Here is a 19,376-nt window from a genome sequence, read left to right on the forward strand (position 1 = left end):
AGAACAAGATTTTATACATACCTCGGGCTTCTTCCAGCCCCATAAGCCTGGATCGCTCCTATGCCGCCATTCTCCGCTTCCTGGATCGGCGGTACCGGGTCCCGTCACTTCCGGCAGACGCGGACAAATGTCTGCATCACACAGGGCTCCCTCCATACCCATACGCATGTGGCTGCGCAGTAGGCAGCCTCATGCGTATGTGTATGGAGGGAGCCCTGTGTGATGCAGACATTTGGCCACATCTGCCGGCCGACTAGCCGACTCACGGCAATGACGGGACCCGGTACCGGCGGATCCAGGCAGCAGAGAACGGCGGCGTGGGAGCGATCTGTGCGTATGGGGCTGGAGGAAGCCCCAGGTATGTATAAAAGCTTCCCCCCAACCTCTGGTTCCCTTTAAAACCCCACCAATGTTTTTAGTTCTCTCCACACTTCTTTATGTAAAACTTTAATTTCTGTAAGTACCTCCATTGGAGAATTTGTGTCAGGTCCCTTCAGCGCCTGACTTGGGTGCCTCCATAGACTGTAATGTTAATTGCTGGTATAGAGCGCAGGGGGGCAGAAACTATAATTTGTCTGCTAGCAATAGCCAGACCCTGAATTATGTTACCAAAGGTGTTGGCTAGGTAATCGATGGGTAATTTAATATATCCCTCTACACTGACTTGCACAGAGAGAGTTGTCTCTCAGCTTCTTTCTGTTGCCGGAATTTCCCTTTGCTTCCTGCTCTCAGAATGTGAGGGGAAATCTTAAAGAGGAACTGTAACGCCAAAACGGCCCCTGGGGGGTACTCACCTCGGGTGGGGGAAGCCTCAGGATCCTAATGAGGCTTCCCACGCCGTCCTGCGTCCCTCGGGGGTCTCGCTGTAGCCCTCCGTGCAGTCTGGGCAGCGGTGGCGTCATTATTTACCTTCCTGGCTCCTGCGCAGGCGCTCTGATGCCTCTCGGCGCCGAAGTAGGCAGAAATACCCGATCGCCGTCGGGTCTGCTCTACTGCGCAGGCGCAAGTTTCCGGCGCCTGCGCAGTAGAGCGGACCCGACGGAGATCGGGTATTTCCGTCTATTTCCGTGCCGAAAGTCGCCACAGCGCCCCCGCTGGAGCCAGCAAAGGTAAATATTGAACTGACAGTCGGCACAGTCGCCGGCTGTTCGGAGGGCTGCGGCGAGACCCCCGTGGGACAGAGGATGGCGTGGGAAGCCTCATTAGGATCCGGAGGCTTCCCCCACCCGAGGTGAGTACCCCCCAGGGGAGGTTTTTGTTGTTAGAGTCTCTTTAAAGTGGCCACTAATGGTCCAATTTCTAGCAAAAAATTGTTCGAGCGATCAGAAATTCTCACTTGATGGGCACAATAAATTATGAACGATTTTAAAAAATAGTTGTCCAATTGGATTTTTGTTAAACCAAAATTTGGATTTTCTTGATTGGTTGTGATAGGAAGCAAAGATTGGTTCGTTGATGGTGTAGTGAATAATTTTTCTTCTGATCAGAATTTCTGATTGCTCGAAATTCGATCGTTAGTGGCCACCTTTAGATCGGAATAGTAGAAAAAAAACTTGCTGCAACTGGCTTTAAAACTGTATTGAAGAATTTTTAGGAGACAGGTGGTATCCAATAAAAAACATGTTTTATAGCTTATCGGATTTTATCCAGTTGTCTTCATTCATGGGACATTGTTGCACAGTAGTAGGACAGCATGTCTTGAGGCCATTTTGCCATGCTTCAAAGGCAAGAGTTGTAGCACTGCACAGACACTATAATTCTTGGTCAGTCTGTTCATTCCCTGTGTTGAAGAGAGTACAATGTTTTGTTTTTTTTCCTTGCTCAGATACAATGGAGCTAGAAATGTAGGTTTTCAGGACAGTGTTGACAGAGTTAATTTGTGCTCTTTCACACCCATACACATTCACCTTCCTTTTGAGTTAAGCTTTATTTGGGCAAAACCATTGCATAAAAATGTGAGGCAACTTACAAAGTTGCCTTACAAAGATTGTTTACTTACCCAGGGCTTCCTCCAGCCCCATGAGCATGGATGTGTCCCTCACTGTCTTCTGTTTGTCCGCAATCAGCCCTGGTAACTGGACTCAGTCAGGTCCAGTCTGGGTCTTGTGTGCATGTGCGGAAGACCACGGCTGACTTTACTGAGCTAGATACCGGGGCTGATTGCCGCTAAACGGAGGACGGGGAGGGACGCATGCTTATGTGGCTGGAGGAAGCCTCGGGTAAGTAAGTAAAAAAAAAAAAAAAAATCGCTCCACCCCACTCCTTTGGACATTCACACCCCTCCCCCCCATGTGTCTCTTCCCCATATAGATTGTAAACCTATTTGTCAGGGCCCTGCTCCCCGTGTGCTGTTTTCTGCCACCGTATGGACTCAGTAACTCATCTGCTAATTATTTGTTACATTACTATTTTGTGAAATAGTGTTTGTTTAACATTGTAATGTTCCTGTGTTACATTGTTTAGCGTGATCCTGCTCTGTGGATCTCACATCTACATGTGTCATGCAGGCTTGATAAGGGTCACTTTTTTCCACCTTGTTTGGGAATGGAAATTGGTAGAGACACGCCTTTGCCCCTTCCTTTTCAAGCTCATCCATTCATGACATCATTAAAGGTATAAAGTGACTAGTATTGCTAAAAAAAAAAAAAAAAAAAAAGTGTTTTATACCTGTATCAGAGCTGCACAGATGTTTGTTCAATTTAATGTTATTAAAATGACCTTTCTGTATTAGTGTGCACCCATTTATCAATTCCCAAAACTGATTGTTAGCACAAAGTGCAATTATTTTCTAGCTCGAAACCTATTCTGTGTCAGTACAGAGAGCCCAGGTATGTCCTCTACCTGTATAAGTAATCAACTAAACAAAGTAGGAAGCCTTGTTGGTTATTTTCCATGCACACCATCTGCACTTATTGAGTGACAGCAACATCTACTCTCCTACATTAACAGGTTGTGTCAGGATCACAATGGAAGTGCTGGGTTATGATGTGCTCACAGTCAAGGTATGCAGATCGGAATAATGTGTGGTATTAATCCCTGCAATCTGTAGACCTGAACTGGAGGGTTTGCTTATTTCTAAAAGTTACTTAACCCTCTGCACACTCCCAGCTCTAAATATTTTCCAATATCAGCTGCTTGATATGAAGAAATATTGCAGTAAGATTGTTTAAAGTACTCCTGAACTGAGTGCTGTTGCTTAAAGCAGGGGTCCCCAACCTTTTCCGGCCCGGGGACCACTTTCTGACCAAATTTTTCTCCGTGGCCCGCGGGGGGAGGGGTGTAGCGTCCTAGTGGACAGTGTCGTGCACAGTGGGTTACCCGGGGGGGGGGGGGGGTCATAGCTAGCATAGTTGCCTCAGTATAGGGAGTTTGGTTGCCCCAGTATGGCTAGTACAGTTACCCCAGTATAGCTAGTAGAGTGCCCAGTAAAGCTAATAGAGTGCCTAGTGTAGTGCCCAGTATGGGTAGGTAGTGCCCCAGTATAGCTAGTATGCCCCAGTATAGTTAGTATGCCCCAGTATAGCTAGTATAGTGCCCCAGTATAGCTAGTAAAGCCCCAGTACAGCCAGTATAGTGCCCAGTATAGCTAGTAAAGCCCCAGTACAGCCAGTATAGTGCCCAGTATAGCAAGTATAGTGCCTCAGTATAGCTAGTATGCCCCAGTATAGCTAGTATAGTGCCCCAGTATAGCTAGTATGCCCCAGTACAGCCAGTATAGTGCCCACTACGCCTAGTATAGTGCCCCAGTATAGCTAGTATAGTGCCCCAGTATAGCAAGTATAGTGCCCCAGTATAGCAAGTATAGTGCCCCAGTATAGCAAGTATAGTGCCCCAGTATAGCAGCACACTCCTCCTCCCCCTCCGCCCCCCACGCGGCCGCCGCTGCAGTTACCTTGGCCAGCGGTCTCTCTTATTCCCCTCTCTCTCTCTTCCCAGCGTGTGAGTAACAGCGCGCCCTGCGGCTGCTGTGAAAGAGAGGGAGGAAGCAGGAAGGAGAGAGCGGTTCCCATAGTAACGGCGCGCCGCTACAGGAAGCCGCTCTTTCTCCTGTTTTCCTCCCTCTCTATCACAGCAGCCGCAGGGCGCGCTGTTGTGACACACATTGGGAAGAGAGAGAAGGGAGAATATAAGAGACCACGCAGCCGCCAGAGGTAACGGAGAGGGGGCGGGGTGGGCAGACAAGAGGACAGTCCCGCGGCCCAACTGGAAACGTCCTGCAGACCACCAGTGGGCCGCGGACCACAGGTTGGGGATCCCTGGCTTAAAGGACAACTGAAGTGAGGGGGATATGGAGGCTGCCATATTTATTTCCTTTTACACAATACCAGTTGCCTGGCAGCCCTGCTGATTTAGTTGACTGCAGTAGTATCTAAATTACACCAGAAACAAGCATGCAGCTAATCTTGTGATATATGACAATGTCAGAAACATCTGATCTATATATGCTTGTTCAGGGTCTATGGCTAAAAGTATAAGAGGCAGAGAATCCGCAGGATAAATCCTATTTTATGTATGGTGCTGTGATGTATGTCACAGTACCATCCACACAGTCCAGCGCCCACTGTGGTCTCTGCACTGATCATCCATAATATTCTACTGAGCAGAACAACAATTATGGACGGGAAGGATGAGGCAGTTTTCCTTCCCTATGAATTCCCCTCTCACTTCCCATTGGTTCCTGTTATTACTGTTACTGCACAGTGCGCAGGAGAGCTGCGTGTGCGGGCTTGGGTAAATTGAGCTTGGAAGTACAATAGTGTACTTATAGCTGTATTAGTACACCATCATTCTGATAAACACTGCTATGTTACTTTGAGGCCTCTTTCACAGTAGGACATTGCGTTTTGATGCAATGTTAAAGTCGCAACGTGATGCCCCAAAAAAGTCGCAAAGCAACTTACTGCCTAGTTAGAGCATACAGGCAATGAAAAGTATGCTTCCAATTCATTACTGAGCATGTGTAAACCGTCCAACGCATGTGCAAACCGTCCAACAACCTAAAATGGGATAACAATACGGCCTCTATCGTCAAGAAAGCCCAGCAGAGGATGTACCATCTACGGCAGCTGAGAAAGTTTGGCCTAACTAAAAATCTAATGGTGCAGTTCTACACTGCAATTATCAAATCCACCATGACATTATCTATGACTGAATGGTTCGGCTCCTGCTCAGTATTAGAAAAGGGGAGGCTGCAGCGCATCATCCGAATAGCGGAAAGGATAATTGGCTGTAGCTTACCTTCCCTGCAGGATATTTACGCTAGCAGGTGCAGAAAGAGAGCAACCAAAATTGCCTCTGACCCCTCTCACCCAGCTCACTCCATCTTCCAGCGCATGCCTTCAGGAGTAAGATTCCGGCCAATCGCTACCAAAACCAGCTTTTTTCCTCAGGCGGTAGCCATACTTAATGCTGAACCACCCTAGAGCTGCTAGGACTTGAAAGTAATCAGCACAGAACTGAAAATGAACAATTCTCACCTTACTTACTGCCACTATACTCACATACATGACTTGTAATATACATAATGTCTGTCCTTGTATTGTTTTTGTTTGTTTGTGTTTGCGTTTGTTAAGCAACTGCCAAGACAAATTCCTTGTAAGTGCAAACTTACTTGGCAAAATAAATTAATTCTGATTCTAATAACGTGTATAATGCACAGCATGCAGCACTCTCTAATAACGTTACACAAACGCAACGTGTGCACTGTGACTTTCGCACTGACTTGGTATTGCTGTGCATTAGTTCGCGTTGAATTTGTTTCTAACGTGCGACTTTAACGATGCACTGTGAAAGTGGCCTAAGACTTATTTATACTTCACTGAAGCTAAAGGCTCGTACACACGACAGGCCAATGACAACTGCCTCAGCCGATAATCAAGCGTGTGTATGGCAGCCAGCAATCTGTTAACCCAGGAGTGATCCGCCCAACTTCTTCTAAGATGCCGCTCCGTCGTCCCTCCGCCAACCCCCCTCCCCCACACAGTAACAGTACGTGTTGTCAGCTACACAACTGATGTGTCTGTACTGACCGACGGGTGATGTAAGTCAAAGGTGTGTGTAAGAACCTTAACTGATAACACAGCAGGTTTGCAGAACAGATCAGATTGACTTTCAATTAATCAATTGCTGTTAATTGATAGGCCTAATGCAGTGGCTGGATGATGCTCCTATTGGGCCTCCAGGGACCCTGGTGCAGTTACAACCTCTGCATCTCCTATTTCTATTGCACTGATCAGGCCAGTATTGGCCACTAAACCAGTGACTAAACAATTGACCATCCCTACTGGGGATGCTGCAACTATACCATCTTCTTCCTTTCATTGGTTGCTGTTGTGAGTATATTTATGATCTATCATTAACTTAGCTTACCTGTCTGTTCTAATCCTGCTTGTGGAACATTCCTGATGGTACTCCACTGTTTCATATACTACTTCTTTGGAGAAAAGGAAACACCACATAAAAAATAAACAGACAACATTTAGTAGACTACTAAAGTATTAGAATAGAAAGCCAGTTTGATGAAATTGTATTACATATGCATGTATTATACTGGAATATATTTTTATAAGTAGTATTTTTTACTGAGCCTGGGAACAATTAAAACATACATTTCTTGTAGTGCTTAAAGTGTACCCGTAGTGAAATGTAGAATGATGAGGTAAACATGTATATACATTGCTAGGGATGAGATGCCAATACGAGCTCATTTCAAACTGATGCAGATTTTATACTTTTTTGCCGCTTGAAAATGGACCAATAAAATTAAGCAGCTCTGTATCTATTCATAATTATTAGCATCTCCAGTCCTATTGAAAACTTGCTTGAACTCCCATTTTCTTATTTTTCATTGTAATAGTTAATAAACCAGTGCTCTATATCTCAGCCTCTCAGCAGTTGGATAAAGCCAGGCTGCATCACAATTCTTTATGATTGCTAAGGAATAAGAGGTCATACAACCACTTGTGCGAGAGTGTGACAGACATTCTTGACAGCAGGAAAGAAATTTAATGGCTTAACACTCTGCACCATAGGTGAAAAAATCCACTGTGAGCAGAAGCAGCAGATGACTGTGAAGAGTTACACTTTCTAACCTAGATTTTTAACCCTTAAAGGGAACCAGAGACGAAGCACCCTTGTGTATTTTACCATATATATCAGTAAGAACATTAGAGAAAACATTTACCATGCTCTCTGTTTCATCCTCACTGCTAAAAGTGTCTGTTATCAGCTGTGATACGAATCCCAGACTGAGCATTCAGTCTGGCTTTCCAGGGAATAATTATAGCTGAGTCATTATAGCAGAGCCACAAGCGGGCAGGCTTGGGCTTGAAGAGACACCAGAGAAGACAGGCTCAGCTATAATCTTTCCGTAGCAAAGCTAGATTGAGTGCTCAGTCGGGGATTCTTATCAGAGGTGATAACAGTCAGATTAAACAGAGAACAATGAAACAAAGAGCAGATTAGGTGTTTACTGTCATGTTCCCACTGATTTATAAGGTAAAATACAAGAGGGTGGTTCATCTCTGGTTCTCTTTAAGACCAGAATAAGAAAGTGGGTTTTCAGGAAAGTCTTAATTAAGATGTCCATACACAAATTTTTTTTGTTCCAGGCAGATTTGATCACTTTGATAAAATCTGCCAGAGATCGATTTCCCAACATGGCTGCCAGATTGTTATTTCAATCGCTCTGGACAGAAGATCTCACATGAAAGGGGGGGGGGTGGAGTATGGCAGTAGACCCCAGGTCTCCCCCAAGTTTAATAGTGCTCCCCAGGACCCCATTCCGATGCAGAGTACTCGCTGCAGACTGCTCAATCCCCATGGCATCTCGGCTCTCAAGCCCTAGCAGCTTTATATATGAGTACTTACAATCTGCTGGATCACTGACCAGACAGGTGAGAGCGCTCTGCTGTGAGCACCCTGCAGGGGCCACAGAGGGAGCACAGCTAATTTGGTGAGATTTCAATTCGTGAGGGGCCTATCTTTTGGGCACATCGAGAAGCCATCTGCCAGTGTATGGCCATGTTTAAATACAATTGTTTATCTCACCAGTTTGTGTACAATTAAGGTTACTTTGACTCCTTGCAGATCCTTGCTATGCATATCTACACCCCAGGTAACCTTCAGTTGTGGATCAGGGGCGTAGATATACGTATTTGTTTACTTACCGCCGCGTCGCTCCCATTCACATTTGTTGCAGTCCCTCCGTTCCATGATCAGTGACTGGGAAATAGCTGCTACCAAAACTGATCACAGTGCCTGTGATGAATGAAAGCTGGTGTCAGCGAGACACCAGCATTCATTTTCAAAGTGAAAGTAAACAGATACACATAATAGTTCCTGTGAACTGTTCATAGTATACGGAAACTAAGTGTGGCACCATCTAGTGGGCAAAAAGTAAAAATACACCACCACAGACCATTACATATAATAATAAATACATTTTTATTATTTTTTTAACCCCTTTCACCCCTACCCCATAGTTACCAAAATAAAACACTTGTAAAAAAAAATGCATCATTAAAAAAAAAAAGTTAACTTAGGGACTTTTTAATATACTGTATATGTCACAAGGGTTATATTACTACACAAAGGGAATATTACTGTTATTTTTGTAAATAAAAGCTTGTAATTATTGATATAGTATTAAATAAACACTAACTGGAAAAAATACACCTTTATTTCCAGATAAATATATTTTCAGCATACATTGTACTAGGGACATAATTTAAATGTAATAACTGGGACAAATGGGCAAATGAAATGTGTGTTTTTTGTCTACAATAGCACTTGACAAAGGTCATGTAGCCCAAAACGTGCTGGTCCATGTATGCTGTATAACCGCTGAAAATAAATATAAACATCTGAAGAATTGCTCTCATATGATTGGTCGAGTCCGGATTGGTGCTGCATACATCGTACTGGGTTTTATCTACAATAGCACATTTTATTTTCCTAATGCCTCCATGGCAGCACCTATGGGTAGTAGTCCCGCCCCCTACCCTGATAGGACAGGTATCTAGATAAATCAAAGGTAGTAGGACTCCACCCCGTCTAATTTTTTCGTCCTTACCTCGACAGGTGTTCTAGGAGCTGTGCACCCATATCTGCAGTGTTTTCCCCCAGGTTCAGCCTCTCCTGGGTAGTGGGCCGAATAACTCTAATAGAGTCTTATGGCTGACCCCGTTTCTGCTGGTCTTTGGGGGTCCATTATATGCGACTTAGGCTTCCGGATAGGGCTGTCAGGTGGGAGGCTAAAAGCTTCTCTTGCCGCTTGTCGCATAAGTTTAACAGCTGGCTAATAGCTGGTGAGAAGGGCAGAGGGTCCAAGCGCGTCTTTCGCCGCCGCAGCGGCGGTTGTTCTGCACAGATTGGGCGGCCGGAGAGCGGCGTGACGTCACTTCCGGTTGCGCTCCACGCACCCGGAAGTAGGAAGTTGTCCGTCCTGGGTCGCTCTCCGGTGCGCTCCAAGCCTCCAGGAGAGTCTAGGAGGTGGAGACTGCCTAGGGGAAGGGCTGGGAAAGCCTTTTACAGGCAGACAATGGCGGTCTCGGCGTCCTACGTGCGGGAGCGAGGTCTGCTGCTGCTGGAACCGAGCTGCCACTGTGGAACACTTGAGAGTGTAACTTCTCCTATTAAGGTGGGTGAAAGAATTGATTTATTTTGCCCCTTTTACACTCTGCATACCAATCAGCCTCCTAGTATTCCGGAGACTTAGTTTGGTTTTGTCTCTCTGATCTGTTGCAGATTTACTCTTTCTCTGATCTCCAGAATGGACCCTCTAGCGCCAAATACAGACCAGCCTCACACTGACAGGTATGTGGTGCTCAAGGTAGGTTTGTCTTTTGGTTTAGGAAAAGAGTGCGAAGATTCTAAAGGCATATAATTATGTCTCCTGACAGCCCGAGAAGACTGCAATCAAGCCATTCCTCGGAGGTGGCCAGTACCTCGAAGAGGAAGGATCATCCCGAGAGCGGCTCTCCTAAAAAACATCGCAAGAAGAGATCGCACAAGCATTGCTGGGCATGTGGAGAAGATACTTTGCCAGGAAAACTTGTTTGTGGAACGTGTTTCATGCAAATGTCTCGGGAAGAACAACCACCGGTGGAAGTATCGCGGTTAATTAAACAGGCGGTACAAGAATCCATGGCGGAGTATATAGCAAATCTGCCGCAAACAGCGCCTACCTCAGAACCGGTACCTTCTACCACTCAGCAACAGGCGGAAACAGAGAGCCAGGAAACAGAAGTGGGGTTCAACTTCGCCCTGGTAGAGCCTTATGTTAGGGCGGTAAGACAAGCCATCGATTGGGAAGAGGAATCAGATGAGGATTCAAAACAGGATAAGAAAAGAAGGACTTACTACAAGCATCTTAAAAAATCTTGTACACCATTTCCAGTTATGGAGGAGATAAACCAAGTCATACAAGATGAATGGGAAAAAACAGAAAAGAAGGTAGCGATAGGAAACAAACTGGCCAAGCTCTACCCGTTACACGAGGAACATTCGAAATCCTTGGACAATGCTCCCATGGTAGATGCCTCAGTAGTCAGGCTGGCCAAACACGTCACGCTTCCGCTTGAAGATGCCATATCGTTCAAGGACACTATAGATAGAAAAATGGACTTCGACCTCAAGAAAGCGTACACAGTCTCTGGCGGAGCAATGAAGCCTGCAATCGCATTGACGTCGGTAGCGAAAGCCATACATGCCTGGACAGACAATCTGGAAACTGCGATTGCAGGTGATACCGATAAGGAAACCCTAATCGATTCATTACAAGAATTCAGACTAACAGGAGACTTTTTGGGAGAAGCAGCGGTGGACATCATACGCTCAACAGCAAGATCTATGCTCCTCACCGTGACTACTAGACGAGCTTTGTGGCTTAAATCGTGGGCGGCCGATCTCAATTCAAAGCAGAATTGGTGCAAGATCCCGTTTGACGGAGGCAACCTATTCGGCGAACGCATGGATAAGGCGATAACCAGAGTCACTGGAGGGAAGTCCGGTCTTATTCCGCAGGACCGAAGACCCAAGAGACCATTTACGGGTCAGCAAAATAGAGGTCAGCAAGCGCGCTTCAGAAGCTCCAGATCCTACCGGCCCGGAAGAGATTATAAGAAGACCTGGCAGGGGGGTCAGGCGGCCCTTACTAGGCTGAATAAACAAAAGGCCTCAACCTCTTCAGGCACATCCGCGAAGGGTTTTTGATGGTGCGCTCGCCCAGGTGTGCCCGGTGGGTGGAAGACTTCAGGCCTTCGGGCAGATCTGGGCGGACAACTGTCGGAACCCTTGGGTGATATCCACAGTGAGAGACGGTCACAAGTGGACATTCAAGCAAGATCCTCCAGAATCCCTATTTGTACCCATGAGAATTCCAAACTCGCAAGAAAGAAGAACTATCCTAATGACATATATCCAGGACTTACTGCAGAAGAAGGCAATTCTGGCAGTACCACCTCAGGAGAGAGGACAGGGAGTCTACTCACCACTATTCTTTGTTACAAAGAAAACAGGGGAGCTGTTACAATCTGCATCTGCTGGTAGATTTCTGTATGTACTACCTCTGCTTCACCAGCAGATGTCACCAGCCTCTATGAATTTACAGCCTGAACTTTCCTCTGCCCACCAGCAGAGGGTGGACTCTCTGGAGATGTCTTCACAGACAGGGAGGAGGCCTGGACTATCACATGGCCTTTCAGCATGGTATTTAGGCCACACCTGAACACTCAGAGCTTGCTAGCTCTTTGTTCCTGATCCTAGCCATCCTGCCCTGAGTTCCCTGTTCCTGGTGTTGTTCCTTGATTCCCCGCTGTATTGATCTCCCGTGTTTTGACCTTGTGCCTTGTACCGACTACTCTTTGCCTAGCGATTACTGTACTGTTTGATCTCCTGTGTATGACCTTGCTTGCCTGACTATCCGTGTGTCTCCTCCTCGATTGTTATCCTGCATATATATCTATTGTGCTTATTATTTGGATCCAGGGTCCGTGTGCACACAGTCTATACACTGGACCTACTCTGCATAACTCGCTTATGCAGAGAGGTCCTTGTATAAACCCTGATTTTCAAACCTTTCTGTATGCTTATTGTTTGTATCTACCTGTATTATTTGGTTGCAGTGCGTGTATGTGTATAGAATACATTGCCTGCTAGTCTATGCTGATTGGTTTCATGCATGAGGTTAATGCACAGCATTATTCTATTATTTCATAATAAATTCTTATTATTCATTTATTCCTGGTTTGTCAGTCTTTTCCTAAACAGTGACATCTCTGCCTGGTTGCGGGTTTGTGCGTTGTTTCTGTTTGCTCCAGGTGCAGCGCACAAACTCCATGCAAATTATAACAGAAGAGCTAGCCAGTTAAACTTGTCACTAGGAAAAGGTCTGAGATCCTGTTTCTCCAGCCATGATTGACATGGATTTAATGCACCTGTCTGAATATGCTATTCTAGCAAGAGACAAAAGGAAACTTTGCTATTATACGTTTGCAGACGATTCCTATGAGGATCTGCAGCAGCTGACTTCATGGGTTCAGTCCGTGAGTAATGAAAGAACCTTTCCTTATGATTTAAAAGACTTTTTGTCGGTTTTGCATGAATGTTGTTCTGAAGCCCAACAAAATTCGGTTGCTTATTCCACAATACATGTTCCGGGTAATTTATCAGGCCCCATTAATTGTCCTGCTGCCCCTTTGAATCAAGCCAAATCCTGGCCAATAACTAACCAGATTCAATCAATTAAGCCCACTCATGATCCTGCTACTTCCATTAATACTGGAATCTCATTTGTTTCAGCTATGGAAGTTGATTGGACTATTCAGCACAATAACTACTACTCCTTGCTAGCAGAGGAAGACCAAGATGATTGTTATAAGAAATTGTCAGCATATTCCCGTGAAGAGCTAATGCAAATTGTTATGCATGTTAGATCTTTTATGCAGCAAGGCAACTCTGCAGAATCTGAGATGCAAGCATTGTTGCAGATTCTGCAAACCCTAATTGCAGTAAGAGATCCTTCTACCTCCTGGACTCAAGTTAGATCCCTGCCTGTCTATTGCAATAACTCACCCTCAGTAATAAACCAAACCAAGCCAATTAAAACTAATCATATTCCTGTCACTTCCAAACAGACAGTTCAATCCTGCAATTATGCTCAGGGCAATCTGCAAGCTCCCATTAAGAGTGATTGGGATCCCCCATTCAGTAGATGGGAAATTAATGCACTGAATGATGAATTAAAGTATGATTGGGAATCATTTAATGAATTCTATTCCACAAAAGAAAAGACATTTTTGGATGCATGTATAAAATCTGCAACTTCTCTGATGAACCTGAATGTTTGCAAATCTGACCGTATACTTCCCTTGATTGATGAATGGAAAAAGATTTTGCATAAAAAAAATCCTTCTGAGTTTTCTGGTACTCAGTTTGTACAGCATTCAGCAGCCAATGTTAACCCTGTCATTTCCAGCAATAAGTTTGTCAGCTTTGATCCAGTATTCCATCCTGAACAGATTGATCAGATGTTTGGTTACCTTAAGAGTGACTGGGATCGATTTCTTGAGTTCTATCTAGAAAAAGGGGATTCATATATATTTGCATGCATGCGTGCTGTCCAGTCTATGGTTGATCACAAGACTTGTAAATATGAATCAGGTTCTGGTCTAGTAATCGCTTGGCAAAGAATTTTGTCTCATTCTTATGATTTTCAGAACACACCACCTGTTAATTCTGCCCCAGGCATCAAGGGAAAGACATGCTCTCTGTCCTCAGTAACCTGTTCCACGGACTCGGAATTGCCTGTATCCAAAAATCATAAAAAAACTGCTCCTTTACAGACTGCGGTTAGATCCACTCCGTGGTCATTCCAGCTACCTACATCATACCTGCCCTGTTCTTCTGCACATCAGGACTTTGCTAAACTCACCCCTGCTTCTAGACGGAGTCAAAAATCTAAGTTTAAACGGAAATATTTTCCTACAGCCTCCATCCTTCCAGTTACCACCGCAAAGACTCCAACAGTTATGTTGCCGGTTTCCGCAGATCTACAAACTGTATCTTTACCGAAACATAATCCATCTTCACTCCAGCCTGCTGTTCCTGTTATGCCAGTTACCTCAGCTCTGCCTGTGCCACTTACCTCAGTCGTGCCAGTTACTCCTGTCATGCCAGCGCCAGTCTCCTCAGCCCTGCCTGTGCCAGTCTCCTCAGCCCTGCCTGTGCCAGTCTCCTCAGCCCTGCCTGTGCCAGTCTCCTCAGCCCTGCCTGTGCCAGTCTCCTCAGCCCTGCCTGTGCCAGTCTCCTCAGCCCTGCCTGTGCCAGTCTCCTCAGCCCTGCCTGTGCCAGTCAGCTCAGCAGTACCAGTGTCCGTCAGTCCAATGTTTTCCCTTTCAGAAGATTTGGCAGTGTCCTTGTCGGTCGGCCTGGCAGTGTCCCTGTTGGTCAGTTTGGCAGTGGCCCAGTCAGACAGCTTGGCAGAACCTCTGTCAGTTGGTCCGGCAGTGGGTCCTCCAGACGTCTCAGAAAGTCTCATGCCAGCCGCTCCGGCAAAGTCTCAGTCTGCCGTTCCAGCAGAATCATACTCCACAGCTCAGTCAAAGGCCCAGCCGGGTGCTCGATCAGTTGGTCTGCAGGTTGCTCGATCTGAGGTTCAGCTAATTGCTCTGCCAAAGGTCTTGTCAGCTATGCAGCCAGTGGTCCAGCCAGTCGCTCAGCCAAAGGTCCAGCTTTCTCGAGTCTCTGCTGATGCCCTTTGCCCTTCAACTTCTGCTAGAGCACAGACTTATGCTGAAGTTCAACCCGCACAGATGTCTGACACTCAGGCACCACAGACCCCTGTTACTGCCCTGTTTCCACAGACTCCTGCTGAGATCCAGCTCCCTCAATGTTCTGCTGAAAGAGGGCTCCCACAGTTTTCTGCTGAGACTAAATGCACACTCATCTCTGCTGATGGCTTGTCCTCAAAAACATTTTCTGGTACTCAGTTCCCACAGATTCCTCCAGATATCCTGCATTTACAAACTGTTATCCAGTCTGCTGCTTTGCCTGCTCTATTGGAAAATGACTTTCAGTTTATCCATCCTGATGACCTACAGTCTGCTGTTCCTGCTCCTGATAACCTACAGTCTGCTGTTCCTGCTCCTGATAACCTACAGTCTGCTGTTCCTGCTCCTAATAAACTACAGTCTGCTGTTCCTGCTCCTAATAACCTACAGTCTGCTGTTCCTGCTCCTGATGACCTACAGTCTGCTGTTCCTGATGACCTACAGTCTGCTGTTCCTGCTCCTAATAACCTACAGTCTGCTGTTCCTGCTCCTAATAACCTACAGTCTGCTGTTCCTGCTCCTAATAACCTACAGTCTGCTGTTCCTGCTCCTGATGACCTACAGTCTGCTGTTCCTGATGACCTACAGTCTGCTGTTCCTGCTCCTAATAACCTACAGTCTGCTGTTCCTGCTCCTAATAACCTACAGTCTGCTGTTCCTGCTCCTAATAACCTACAGTCTGCTGTTCCTGCTCCTGATGACCTACAGTCTGCTGTTCCTGATGACCTACAGTCTGCTGTTCCTGCTCCTAATAACCTACAGTCTGCTGTTCCTGCTCCTAATAACCTACAGTCTGCTGTTCCTGCTCCTAATAACCTACAGTCTGCTGTTCCTGCTCCTGATGACCTACAGTCTGCTGTTCCTGATGACCTACAGTCTGCTGTTCATGCTCCTAATAACCTACAGTCTGCTGTTCCTGCTCCTAATAACCTACAGTCTGCTGTTCCTGCTCCTAATAACCTACAGTCTGCTGTTCCTGCTCCTGATAACCTACATTCTGCAGTTCTTGCTCCTGTTGCCTCCAAGTCTGCAGTTCTTGCTCCTGTTGCCTCCAAGTCTGCAGTTCTTGCTCCTGTTGCCTCCAAGTCTGCAGTTCCTGCTCCTGTTGCCTCCAAGTCTGCAGTTCCTGCTCCTGTTGCCTCCAAGTCTGCAGTTCCTGCTCCTGTTGCCTCCAAGTCTGCAGTTCCTGCTCCTGTTGCCTCCAAGTCTGCAGTTCCTGCTCATGCCCTCCCGTCTGCTGCTCCTGCCGATGCCCTCCCGTCTGCTGCTCCTGCCGATGCCCTCCCGTCTGCTGCTCCTGCTGATGCCCTCCCGTCTGCTGCTCCTGCTGATGCCTCTCCTGATGAGATCCTGTCTGGTGCCTGTCCTGGTGGTATCCTGCTCCTCCTCCTGTTCATGGCCATTATGCATCCCTTCCTGATGGCATCCAGTTTTCTGTTTTATTTGATGACCTCAGATGCCTTGCTCCTATGGATGTCCAATCTATGGCTCTTCCTGGTGTCCTTCAGTTTTCTGTGTCACCCAAAGGTTTTCAGAGTGACTTGCAACATGTCCTATTGCCTCTGGGTCCTTTTGTCCAGTCAGCCTGGTAATACCCGGGTTGTGGCCTCATTTGCTGACCGATTTATAGCCTGCCTCTTTGCCAGTATTTTCTGGGACCCAGGTGGGCATAAGTCCAAATGGAGCATCCGGAGGCTGCTCCTTGAGGGGGGGGTAATGTTACAATCTGCATCTGCTGGTAGATTTCTGTATGTACTACCTCTGCTTCACCAGCAGATGTCACCAGCCTCTATGAATTTACAGCCTGAACTTTCCTCTGCCCACCAGCAGAGGGTGGACTCTCTGGAGATGTCTTCACAGACAGGGAGGAGGCCTGGACTATCACATGGCCTTTCAGCATGGTATTTAGGCCACACCTGAACACTCAGAGCTTGCTAGCTCTTTGTTCCTGATCCTAGCCATCCTGCCCTGAGTTCCCTGTTCCTGGTGTTGTTCCTTGATTCCCCGCTGTATTGATCTCCCGTGTTTTGACCTTGTGCCTTGTACCGACTACTCTTTGCCTAGCGATTACTGTAATGTTTGATCTCCTGTGTATGACCTTGCTTGCCTGACTATCCGTGTGTCTCCTCCTCGATTGTTATCCTGCATATATATCTATTGTGCTTATTATTTGGATCCAGGGTCCGTGTGCACACAGTCTATACACTGGACCTACTCTGCATAACTCGCTTATGCAGAGAGGTCCTTGTATAAACCCTGATTTTCAAACCTTTCTGTATGCTTATTGTTTGTATCTACCTGTATTATTTGGTTGCAGTGCGTGTATGTGTATAGAATACATTGCCTGCTAGTCTATGCTGATTGGTTTCATGCATGAGGTTAATGCACAGCATTATTCTATTATTTCATAATAAATTCTTATTATTCATTTATTCCTGGTTTGTCAGTCTTTTCCTAAACAGTGACATCTCTGCCTGGTTGCGGGTTTGTGCGTTGTTTCTGTTTGCTCCAGGTGCAGCGCACAAACTCCATGCAAATTATAACAGGAGCTAAGACCAGTCTTAGACTTAAGAACTTTGAACAGCCTAATCAAGTTACCACGGTTCAAGATGGAGTCGCTGCAGTCGATTATATTAGCCACCAGAGTAGCAGATTGGATGCTGTCGATCGACCTAGAGGACGCATATTTGCATATCCCCATAAGACCGGATTATCAGCGTTTTCTGCATTTTGCTATAGGAGAGAGACACTTCCAGTTTGCCTGTTTGCCCTTCGGAATAAGTACTGCCCCGAGGACTTTTACAAAGGTGTTAGTCCAGGTAATAGCCCTACTACGTCTGAAGGGTCTTCGAGTTTATCATTACCTGGACGACATTATCCTGCTAGCCCAGAGTCAGACACAGATAATGAGACAGAGGGAGACCTTGATACAGACTTTACAACAGTTTGGATGGCTGATAAGTTGGCGCAAGAGTCAGCTACTTCCAACACAAGATATAATCTTCCTAGGGGCGAGATTCCAAACAACCTTCAACTCAATCAGTCTACCAGAGGAGAAAAAGGCAAACATAATCAGGAAGGTGGAACACACAATCTCGTCCCCTCATCTTCGTGCCAGACAATGCTTAAGTCTACTGGGGACATTGACAGCAACTATACCCATGTTGAGATGGGCACAATGGCACACCAGGCCATTCCAGTGGTACTTCTTGAATCAATGGCGCAAACAGGAAATGCAACAGTGGATAGAGATTACTCCTACAATGAAAGGCAGTCTAACATGGTGGATGAATCCGATGAATCTGTGCAGATACCAACTGATAGAGGAGGGGAAGCAGTTTATGATAACAACCGATGCAAGCTCCAGAGGTCGGGGAGCACACTCAGCAACCCAATCGATACAAGGTGTATGGAAACAACAGCCATGCAGGGAGCCGGCGAATATCTTGGAACTGAGAGCTATTCTACAAGCACTACGCTATTTTCTTCCCCAGATCATCAACAAGTCTGTCCTTATCAGGAGCGACAACCGAACAGCTGTAGCTTATATAAACAGACAAGGGGGAACTCGCAGTCTCAGACTACTACAACAGACTGCACAGCTAATGCAGTTTGCAGAAGAACATCTGAGCAGTCTCAGAGCGTTGTACATTCCGGGTCCATCCAACAAGAGAGCGGATTATCTGAGCAGAGTGTCTATCGACAACAACGAATGGACCCTGAACCAGAAGGTGTTTCAGACCCTATGCGACCGTTGGGGCAGTCCGGAAATAGACCTGATGGCGACAGCACAGAACAGGAAATGCATACGATTCATCTCCAGGAATGCATGTACGTTAGCAGAGGGTACGGATGTAATCACAGCAGCATGGAATTGCAGACTAGCCTATATGTTCCCTCCAATCCCGATGATCAACAGAGTGCTCAGGAGACTTGCGAGAGAGAAGGTGACTGTAATCACTATTATACCATTTTGGAGCCATCGACCCTGTTTCCCACTGTTATGGGAACTAAAGATCAGACCCCCGTGGACGTTGCCGACAACACCAGACATTCTGATGCAGGGGCCCATTCGGCATCCGGATCCTCAGAGACTCCATTTAACGGCCTGGCTCTTGAGGGGGAGAGGCTAAGGGAGGCTGGTTGTTCTGAAAATGTCATTAACACCATTCTAAAATCTCGGAAACCTTCCACAAATAGAACTTACCATCAGATCTGGAGCAAGTTTATCGATTACGCAAAGGACCATAGTTTTGATCACAAGTCCCCAGAACCCTGCAACATACTGGCGTTCCTACAGACCGGTCTTGAGAGAGGGCTCAGCTACGCGGCACTAAAAGTGCAAGTGACAGCTCTGTCGGCCCTAACAAATGTAAAATGGGCCTTCAACCCCCTAGTAATCCAATTCTTGAGGGGCGTAATGAAAATCAAGCCGCCTAGGAAGACTGTTTTCCCAAAGTGGGACTTGCCAGTAGTACTACAAGCCTTATCAGGTGCTCCATTCGAACCACTAGAGTCCTGTTCGTTGTGGAACCTCACTATGAA

Source organism: Hyperolius riggenbachi, chromosome 2 (assembly GCF_040937935.1).
Source record: "Hyperolius riggenbachi isolate aHypRig1 chromosome 2, aHypRig1.pri, whole genome shotgun sequence".
In the NCBI taxonomy this organism is placed as follows: Eukaryota; Metazoa; Chordata; class Amphibia; order Anura; family Hyperoliidae; genus Hyperolius; species Hyperolius riggenbachi.